The sequence below is a fragment of the Arachis hypogaea genome, chromosome 4 (genome assembly GCF_003086295.3).
Source record: "Arachis hypogaea cultivar Tifrunner chromosome 4, arahy.Tifrunner.gnm2.J5K5, whole genome shotgun sequence".
In the NCBI taxonomy this organism is placed as follows: domain Eukaryota; kingdom Viridiplantae; phylum Streptophyta; class Magnoliopsida; order Fabales; family Fabaceae; genus Arachis; species Arachis hypogaea.
Window position 1 is genome coordinate 92,757,557 of NC_092039.1, and position 9,047 is coordinate 92,766,603.

The window sequence follows — 9,047 nt, forward strand, 5'->3', positions numbered from 1 at the left end:
AAGTTTTTGTGTAAAATTAATTTTTAGCCGATCTTCGGCAAGCCATAACTTGGCTTCTGGACCCCCAAATTGTTTCAAATTTATTTCATATGAAAATTAGGTCCGTGAAGTTTACGCCATTTGAAAAATGAATGAAAAATGATTTAAAACGTAAAAGTTATGTGTGTCAGAAGTTCGGTATATAAAACTGAAATTCTGCAGCTTTAGCCATTTCTGATCAAACTGCAGTGTATGCGTACACATATCCCTAATTCACAAAGGGTCGTTTCTGTCCAGCGTACATGTGTACCTGGTGCGCGAAATTGTGAACTATACTTTTTCACAACTCTCATAATCCCCGGTAATGGCTCCAAGAACTTGGTGGCTCAATACCATGGCATTACACAACTTCGCACAACTAACCAGCAAGTACACTGGGTCGTCCAAGTAATAAACCTTACGTGAGTAAGGGTCGATCCCACGGAGATTGTTAGTATTGAAGCAAGCTATGGTCATCTTGTAAATCTTAGTCAGGCAAACTCAAATGATAATGATGATGAACGAAAATAACATAAAGGTAAAGATAGAGATACTTATGTAATTCATTGGTAGGAACTTCAGATAAGCGTATGAAGATGCCTTCCCTTCCATCTCTCTGCTTTCCTACTGCCTTCATCCAATCCTTCTTCCTCCTTTCCATGGCAAACTCGTGTAGGGTCTCACTGTTGTCAGCAGCTACCTCCCATCCTCGCAGTGAAAGCTAATGCACACACTCTGTCACAGTGCTGCCAATCACCGGTGTGGTTCCCTCCCCTACTGGAATAGAATCCAGTGATTCTTTTGCGTCTGTCACTAACGCCCAGTAAGTTACAGGTTTGAAGCACGTCACAGTCATTCAGTCATTGAATCCTACTCAGAATACCACAGACAAGGTTAGACCTTCCGGATTCTCTTGAATGCCGCCATCAGTTCTTGCCTATACCACGAAGACTCTGATCTCACGGAATGGTTGGCTCGTTTGTCAGGCGAGCACTCGGTTGTCAGGCGATCAACCATGCATCGTGCAATCAGGAATCCAAGAGATATTCACTAGAGCCTCGAATGCTAGTAGAACAAGAGTGGTTGTCAGTCACTTTGTTCATGAGTGAGAATGGTGATGGGCGTCAATCATCACCTTCATCAAGTTGAAGAACAAGTGATATCTTGGATAAAGAACAAGCGGAATTGAATGGAAGAACAATAGTAATTGCATTAATACTCGAGGTACAGCAGAGCTCCACACCTTAATCTATGGTGTGTAGAAACTCCACCGTTGAAAATACATAAGCATAAGGTCTAGGCATGGCCGAATGGCCAGCCTCCCAAGGAACTAAGATAGCATACAATGAAGATAGCTACCAAAGTCTACTTAAGATCTAAAAGTGATCAAAAGCTCTCTAATACAATAGTAAAAGGTCCTACGTATAAGAAACTAGTAGCCTAAGGTGTACAGAAATGAGTAAATGACATAAAAATCCTCTTCCGGGCCCACTTGGTGTGTGCTTGGGCTGAGCAATGAAGCAAATTTCGTGTAGAGACTCTTCTTGGAGTTAAACGCCAGCTTTGGTGCCAGTTTGGGCGTTTAACTCCCATTTGGGTGCCAGTTCCAGCGTTTAACGCTGGGATTTCTTGAGGTGACTTTGAACGCCGGGTTGGGCCATCAAATCTTGGGCAAAGTATGGACTATCATATATTGCTGGAAAGCCCAGGATGTCTACTTTCCAACGCCGTTGAGAGCGCGCCAATTGGGCTTCTGTAGCTCCAGAAAATCCGCTTCGAGTGCAGGGAGGTCAGAATCCAACAGCATCTGCAGTCCTTTTTGGTCTCTGAATCAGATTTTTGCTCAGGTCCCTCAATTTCAGCCAGAAAATACCTGAAATCACAGAAAAACACACAAACTCATAGTAAAGTCCAGAAAAGTGAATTCTAACTAAAAACTAATAAAAATATACTAAAAACTAACTAGATTATATCAAAAACATACTAAAAACAATGCCAAAAAGTATACAAATTATCCGCTCATCACAACACCAAACTTAAATTGTTGCTTGTCCCCAAGCAACTGAAAATCAAATAAGACAAAAAGAAGAGAATATGCAATGAATTCCAAAAACATCTGTGAAGATCAGTATTAATTAGATGAGCGGGGTTTTTAACTTTTTGCCTCTGAACAGTTTTGGCATCTCAATCTATCCCTTGAAATTCAGAATGATTGGCTTCTTTAGGAACTCAGAGTCCAGATAGTGCTAATGATTCTCTTAGTAAGATATGATGATTCTTGAACATAGCTATTTATTGAGTCTTGGCTGTGGCCCAAAGCACTCTGTCTTCCAGTATTACCACCGGATACATACATGCCACAGACACATAATTGGGTGAACCTTTTCAGATTGTGACTCAGCTTTGCTAAAGTCCCCAATTAGAGGTGTCCAGGGTTCTTAAGCACACTCTTATTTGCCTTGGATCACAACTCTTATTTCTAATATGTTTTTTTTCTCGTTTCCTTTTTTTCTCTTTTTTTTCGGTTTTTTTTTTTTTGAAAATGCTTTTTCTTGCTTCAACAATCATTTTATTGATTTTTCAGATCCTCAGTAACATGTTTCCTTTTTCATCATTCTTTCAAGAGCCAACATTCATGAACCACAAATTCAAGATATATATGCACTGTTTAAGCATACATTCAGAGAACAAAGGTATTACCACCACATCAAAATAATTAAACTATTATAAAATTCAAAATTCATGCAATTCTTCCTTTTTCAATTAAGCACATTTTTATTTAAGAAAGGTGATGGATTCATAGGACATTCATAACTTTAAGGCATAGACACTAAGACACTAATGATCATAAGACACAAACATGGATAAACATAAGCATAAAATTCGAAAAAACAGAAGAACAAATAACAAGGAAATCAAAGAACGGGTACACCTTAGTGATGGCGGCTCTTTCTTGCTCTTGAAGATCCTATGGAGTGCTTGAGCTCCTCAATGTCTCTTCCTTGTCTTTGTTGCTCCTCCCTCATGATTCTTTGATCTTCTCTAATCTCATGAAGGATGATGGAGTGTTCTTGGTGCTCCACCCTTAATTGTCCCATATTGGAACTCAACTCTCCTAGGGAGGTGTTTAGTTGCTCCCAATAGTTTTGTGGAGGAAAGTTCATCCCTTGAGGAATCTCAGGGATCTCATGATGAGTAGGATCTCTTGTGTACTCCATCCTTTTCTTGGTGATGGGTTTGTCCTCATCAATGGGGATGTCATCCTCTATGTCAACTCCAACTGAATAACAGAGGTGACAAATGAGATGAGGGAAGGCTAACCTTGCCAAGGTGGAGGTCTTGTCCGCCACTTTATAGAGTTCTTGGGCTATAACCTCATGAACCTCTATTTCTTCTCCAATCATGATGCTATGGATCCTGATAGCCCGGTCTAGGGTAACTTCGGACCGGTTGCTAGTGGGAATGATTGAGCGTTGTATGAACTCTAACCATCCTCTAGCCACGGGCTTGAGGTCATGCCTTCTCAATTGGACCGGCTTTCCTCTTGAATCTTGCTTCCATTGTGCGCCCTCTTCACATATGACTGTGAGGACTTGGTCCAACCTTTGATCAAAGTTGACCCTTCTAGTGTAAGGATGCTCATCTCCTTGCATCATAGGCAAGTTGAACGCCACCCTCACACTCTCCGGACTAAAATCCAAGTATTTCTCCCGAACCATAGTAAGATAATTCTTTGGATTCGGGTTCACACTTTGGTCATGGTTCTTGGTGATCCATGCATTGGCATAGAACTCTTGAACCATCAAGATTCCGACTTGTTGAATGGGGTTGGTAAGAACTTCCCAACCTCTTCTTCGGATCTCATGGCGGATCTCCGGATATTCACCCTTTTTGAGTGAAAAGGGTACCTCGGGGATCACCTTCTTCAAGGCCACAACTTCATAGAAATGGTCTTGATGCACCCTTGAGAGGAATCTATCCATCTCCCATGACTCGGAGGTGGAAGCCTTTGCCTTCCCTTTCCTCTTTTTAGAGGTTTCTCCGGCCTTGGATGCCATAATGGTTATGGAAAAACGAAAAAGCAACGCTTTTACCACACCAAACTTAAAATGTTTGCTCGTCCTCGAGCAAAAGAAGAAAGAAGAGAGTAGAAGAAGAAGAAATGAGGAAGAGGGAGATGGTGGTGAATTCGGCCAAAGAGGGGGAGAAGTGGTGTTTAGGTTGTGTGAAAATGAAGGGTTGAAGAGGGGTATATATAGGAGAGAGGGGGGTGAATGGTTCGGCCATTATGGGTGGGTTTGGGAGGGAAAGTGGTTTGAATTTGAAGGGTGAGGTTGGTGGGGATTTATGAAGGATGGATGTGAGTGGTGAAGAGAAGGGTAGGATTTGATAGGTGAGGGGTTTTTGGGGAAGAGGTGTTGAGGTGATTGGTGAATGGGGGAAGAAGAGAGAGAGTGATGGTAGGGTCCTGTGGGGTCCACAGATCCTGTAGTGTCAAGGAAAAGGCATCCTTGCACCAAATGGCATCAAAATCCACGTTTTGAGCTATTTCTGGCGTTAAACGCCGGGCTGGTGCCCATTCCTGGCGTTTAACGCCAGGTTCTTGCCCTTTACTGGCGTTTAACGCCAGTCTGGTGCCCCTTTCTGGCGTTAAACGCCCAGAAGGGTGCCAGACTGGGCGTTAAACGCCCAACTGCTAGGCTGACTGGCGTTTAAACGCCAGCAGCATCTTCCTCCAGGGTGTGCTGTTTTTCTTCCTGTTTTTCATTCTGTTTTTGCTTTTTTCATTGTTTTTGTGACTTCTTATGATCATCAACCTACAAAAAAGATAGAACAACAAAAGAAAATAATTAATTATAAAACATTGGGTTGCCTCCCAACAAGCGCTTCTTTAATGTCATTAGCTTGACAGAGGACTCTCATGGAGCCTCAGAAATGCTCAGAACCGTGTTGGAACCTCCCAACACCAAACTTAGAGTTTGAATGTGGGGGTTCAACACCAAACTTAGAGTTTGGTTGTGGCCTCCCAACACCAAACTTAGAGTTTGACTGTGGGGGCTCAGTTTGGCTCTGTTTTGAGAGAAGCTCTTCATGCTTCCTCTCCATGAAGACAGAGGGATATCCTTGGGCCTTAAACACCAAGGATTCTTCATTCACTTGAATGATCAACTCTCCTCTATCAACATCAATCACAGCCTTTGCTGTGGCTAGGAAGGGTCTGCCAAGGATGATGGATTCATCCATGCACTTCCCAGTCTCTAGGACTATGAAATCAGCAGGGATGTAATGGTCTTCAATCTTCACCAAAACATCCTCTACAAGTCCATAAGCTTGTTTTCTTGAGTTGTCTGCCATCTCTAGTGAGATTTTTGCAGCTTGTACCTCAAAGATCCCTAATTTCTCCATTACAGAGAGGGGCATGAGGTTCACACTTGACCCTAAGTCACACAAGGCCTTCTTGAAGGTCATGGTGCCTATGGTACAAGGTATAGAAAACTTCCCAGGATCCTGCCTCTTTTGAGGCAATTGCTGCCTAGACAAGTTATCCAGTTCTTTGGTGAGCAGAGGGGGTTCATCCTCCCAAGTCTCATTTCCAAATAACTTGTCATTTAGCTTCATGATTGCTCCAAGGTATTTAGCAACTTGCTCTTCAGTGACATACTCATCCTCTTCAGAGGATGAATACTCATCAGAGCTCATGAAAGGCAGAAGTAAGTCTAATGGAATCTCTATGGTCTCAGTTTGAGCCTCAGATTCCCAAGGTTCCTCATTGGGGAACTCAGTGGAGGTCAGTGGACGTCCATTGAGGTCTTCCTCAGTGGCGTTCACTGCCTCTTCTTCCTCCCAGAATTCGGCCATATTAAGGGCCTTGCATTCTCCTTTTGGATTTTCTTCAGTATTGCTTGGGAGAGTGCTTGGAGGAAGTTCAGTAATTTTCTTGCTCAGCTGACCCACTTGTCCTTCCAAATTCCTAATGGAGGACCTAGTTTCAGTCATGAAACTTTGAGTGGTTTTGATTAGATCAGAGACCATGGTTGCTAAGTCAGAGGTACTCTGCTTAGAACTCTCTGTCTGTTGCTGAGAAGATGATGGGAAAGGCTTGCTGTTGCTAAACCTGTTCCTCCCACCATTATTGTTATTGAAACCTTGTTGAGGTCTCTGTTGATCCTTCCATGAAAGATTTGGATGATTCCTCCATGAAGGGTTATAGGTGTTTCCATAGGGTTCTCCCATGTAATTCACCTCTTCCATTGAAGGGTTCTCAGGATCATAAGCTTCTTCCTCAGATGAAGCTTCTTTAGTACTGCTTGGTGCATTTTGCATTCCAGACAGACTTTGAGAAATCATATTGACTTGTTGAGTCAATATTTTGTTCTGAGCTAATATGGCATTCAGAGTGTCAATCTCAAGAACTCCTTTCTTCTGACTAGTCCCATTGTTCACAGGATTCCTTTCAGAAGTGTACATGAATTGGTTATTTGCAACCATTTCAATCAGTTCTTGAGCTTCAGTAGGCGTCTTCTTCAAATGAAGAGATCCTCCAGAAGAGCTATCCAAAGACATCTTGGACAGTTCAGAGAGACCATCATAGAAAATACCTATGATGCTCCATTCAGAAAGCATATCAGTGGGACACTTTCTGATCAATTGTTTGTATCTTTCCCAAGCTTCATAGAGGGATTCTCCTTCCTTCTGTCTGAAGGTTTGGACTTCCACTCTAAGCTTACTCAATTTTTGAGGTGGAAAGAACTTTGCCAGGAAGGCATTGACTAGCTTTTCCCAAGAGTCCAGGCTTTCTTTAGGTTGAGAGTCCAACCATGTTCTAGCCCTGTCTCTTACAGCAAAAGGGAATAGCATCAGTCTATAGACCTCAGGGTCTACCCCATTAGTCTTGACTGTGTCACAGATTTGCAAGAATTCAGCTAAAAACTGATGAGGATCTTCCATTGGAAGTCCATGGAACTTGCAATTCTGTTGCATTAGAGAAACTAATTGAGGCTTAAGCTCAAAGTTGTTTGCTCCAATGGCAGGGATAGAGATGCTTCTCCCATAGAAGTCGGGAGTAGGTGCAGTAAAGTCACCAAGCACCTTCCTTGCATTGTTGGCATTGTTGTTGTTTGCGGCTGCCATTTGTTCTTCTTCCTTGAAGAATTCGTCCAAGTGCTCTAAAGAGAGTTGTGCCTTGGCTTCTCTTAGCTTTCTTTTCAAGGTCCTTTCAGGTTTAGGATCAGCCTCAACAAGAATGCCTTTGTCTTTGCTCCTGCTCATAAGAAAGAGAAGGGAACAAGAAAATGTGGAATCCTCTATGTCACAGTATAGAGATTCCTTTAGGTGTCAGAGGAAAAGAAGAGTAGAAGACAGAAGTGTAAAATTCGAACTTATCAAAGAGAATGGAGTTCGAGTTTTACATTAAAGGATAGTGTTAGTCCATAAATAGAAGGATATGAGAAGGAGGGAAGTGATTTTCGAAAATTAAGTAGAAAATTTGAAAACAATTTTGAAAAACAATACTTAATTTTCGAAAATGAAAGTGGAAAAGAAATAAAGTGATTTTTGAAAAAGATTTTGAAATTGGAAATCAAAAAGGTTTGATTGAAAGCTTAATTTGAAAAAGATGTGATTAAAAAGATATGATTGATTAAAAAAATGTGATTGAGAAGATATGATTTGAAAACATTTTTAAAAGATATGTTTTGAAAACAATTTGAAAAAGATTTGATTTGAAAATTAAAAACTTGACTAACAAGAAAAGATATGATTCAATCATTAAACCTTTCTCAACAGAAAAGGTAGCATACTTGAAATGTTGAATCAAACCATTAATTGATAGTAAGTATCTTTAAAAATAGAATGAAATTGATTTTGAATAAGATTTGATTGAAAATTTGATTTGAAAAAGATTTGATTTTGAAAAGATTTTGAAAACTTAGAAAAAATCTGATTTGAAAACAAAATCTTCCTCCCTTAGCCATCCTGGCGTTAAACGCCCAGAATGGTATACATTCTGGCGTTTAACGCCCAAAATGCTACCTTTTTGGGCGTTAAACGCCCAACCAGGTGCCCTGGCTGGCGTTTAAACGCCAGTTTGTCCTTCTTCACTGGGCGTTTTGAACGCCCAGCTTTTTCTGTACAATTCCTCTGCTGTATGTTCTGAATCTTCAATTCCTTGTATAATTGACTTGAAAAGACACAAATTAAAAATATTTTTGGATTTTTAATAATAAGGACAAACCAAAATGCAACAAGAATCAAATAACAATGCATGCAAGACACCAAACTTAGCAGTTTGTATACTATTGACACTGACAAAATGAAAATTCATATGAGACACACAAAATAATCAAGTCAATAGAATTCAAAGACCAGAGCAAGTAAATCATCAAGAACATCTTGAAGATCACCAAAATACATGAATGCATGCAGTTGACACCAAACTTATGATGAGACTCTAGACTCAAACAAGAAATATTTTTGGATTTTATGATTTTTTTCTTTTTTTTTTTTTGTGTTTTTCGAAAATCAATTGGAAAAAGGTATCAAAATTCTTAATGAGAATTCCAGGAATCAGTGCAATGTTAGTCTAAGACTCCGGTCCAGGAATTAGACATGGCTTTACAGCCAGCCAAGCTTTCAAAGAAAGCTTCGGTCCAAAACACTAGACATGGCCAGAAGCCAGCCAAGCCTTAGCAATCATTGCTCCAAAAGCAAGATTGATGAAAATCAATAAGCTCTTGTGGTGATAAGTTGAAACCTCGGTCCAATCAGATTAGACATGGCTTCTCAGCCAGCCAGATTTCAACAAATCATCATGAAACTCTAGAATTCATCTTCAAGAATTTCGAAAAAAAATACCTAATCTAAGCAACAAGATGAACCGTCAGTTGTCCAGCCTAAACAATCCCGGGCAATAACACCAAAACTTGATGTTGTTGCCGGATCTTGGCACTGATGTTACCAAAGCTTGCTCAAAACTTGAACAATCCCCGACAACGGCGCCAAAAACTTGGTGCGCGAAATTGTGAACTATA

The 9,047-nt window shown here is 40.7% G+C and overlaps 1 non-coding gene across 1 annotated transcript; it reads left to right on the plus strand.

Moving 5' to 3' along the window:
* Positions 1-6,636: 6,636 nt before the first annotated feature.
* On the plus strand, positions 6,637-6,744 carry LOC112799002 (small nucleolar RNA R71). The gene has a single exon (XR_003200593.1). It is a non-coding gene; the product is annotated as a small nucleolar RNA R71 (small nucleolar RNA).
* The last annotated feature ends 2,303 nt before the right edge of the window (positions 6,745-9,047 follow it).